Source organism: Pundamilia nyererei, unplaced genomic scaffold, assembly GCF_000239375.1.
Source record: "Pundamilia nyererei isolate P.nyererei 1_Seehausen unplaced genomic scaffold, PunNye1.0 scaffold00009, whole genome shotgun sequence".
NCBI classification, from domain to species: domain Eukaryota; kingdom Metazoa; phylum Chordata; class Actinopteri; order Cichliformes; family Cichlidae; genus Pundamilia; species Pundamilia nyererei.
In genome coordinates, this window is record NW_005187410.1 from 116103 (window position 1) to 117996 (window position 1894).

Here is a 1894-nt window from a genome sequence, read left to right on the forward strand (position 1 = left end):
AATGTCCTCTGAACTAATAGAAACACACTTGTGTGTGTGTGTGTGTGTGTGTGTGTGTGTGTGTGTGTGTGTGTGTGTGTGTGTGTGTGTGTGTGTGTGTGGTGAGTGGTCTGACCAGGTGGTATGATCAGCAGTACCAGCCCACTAACATTCCTGCTCCGCTCCCACGTATCTCACTCTCCATCTCGACTAAACAGCAGGACTTTAAATCTGGAGCACAGCAGCTGCGTTTCCATCCAAACTATCAACAAATTATGACGCATAGAAAAGAAAAGCCCAACGGAGAAACACTTATTTAATCAGAACTGAATGTTTGTTTCACTATCATTTCATTCACTTGTCTGTTTACGTTAGCTGGTCTATGGTTTATTGAAAGACGTAACACATGAGTTCCTGCAACCTGAAAAAAATGTAAATGAGGCGAAATAAATTGTTACTTTGTATTATTTTTATCTTTGTTTTGCGTTGTGTTGTTTTTCTTTTTGTTTTTTACAGATAGGCCTTTAGAAAGCTAACATTTTTACTTTATATACTTTATTTTTAAGTAGTTTATATTTTATTTATATAGCACCAGTTCCCAACAATAGTTGCCTCCAGGCACTACGCTGTAGGTAAAGATCTTGAAGCATTAGAGAGAAAATCCCAACCATCACAGCAAGCACTTGGCAAGAGCAGGGAACAAGAACTCCCTTTTTTTTAAGGAAGAGATGAAAGAGAAGGGAGGAGCAGGTATCTGCCATGGTTTGGGGATGAGGGGAAAGAGAAGTACAAAAAAAGGAAAGCCCAAGAAGACAAAACACAACGTATCAAAAAGAGAAGACAAAATGTTATAGTGTGCAGTGGTAAAGCAGATGATGAGTGAAAAGAGTGGAGAAGAAACACTCAGAGCATCATGGAAAATTCTCTAGCTGCCTAATCCTATGGTAGCGTAATTAAAGAGTGGTTCAGGGTCACGTGACTCAATCCTAATTATAAAAATTATTTTAAAAAAAGAACAATTTAGGCTTAATCTTAAAACTAGAGAGGGTTATTGAGCTTATTCCCATTCAACTTTTAAAAACTCTAGGAACCACAAGGAGCCTGCAGTCTAAGCAACGTTAAGCCAATTGCCGCCAATGTGGCTCAACTGACAAGTCTTAAGGGAGCTTTCAGAACAGCCTGATCATCAAGAATTGCAATTGTCCAGCCTAGCAGTAACAAATAATTGTAAGAAAATGACTTCAAAAGATCTCTTACAATGCAAAATGTAAAAAGAAATGTAATTATATATTACTTTTTATGCAAAAAATTACATTTATTACACATGCATGCAATTAACGCTAGCTACTTAAATAACATGATCACATTTATCTATGTTTTTAGCTCTTCTTTTGTTTTGCACAACACAGCTTTGTCACCAAGCACTGCACCACTTTGGAGCAATCATCGACTGGAGTTCTGGTTGTGTCTCCCATGCTTGCTGAAGATATTGATGTTTGGGTTCATTATATGGTGGAAAATGAAAGGCCACAATTTGCAAGTAAGCTCTTCATTTGCATTAGCATACAGCCTCCACATCAGCATGTAGTGTAGTTACATGCAAACAGGCATCCCACTGGCAGCCTTGGAGAATCACTGCAGGCACTTCCACTGCAGGAAGGAGAAAAAATACAGATACACAGAAATGGAAGTTAAATGAAAGTGAATTAATTTGTCTGTTATAAAATTACCATGGGGTTAAACAGTTTCAGGAAATGTAGCATTAGATTGTTATTAAAAGTTTAAAGCTTGTGCTTTGTGCTGATGTTACAATAAACATATCCCAAACAGTAAATGATTACATTACCACTTTTTCTTTGCTGCTTAACATAGCTGATTAGATTAAATATGTAAGTTAATAAAGCAATTTTTATTT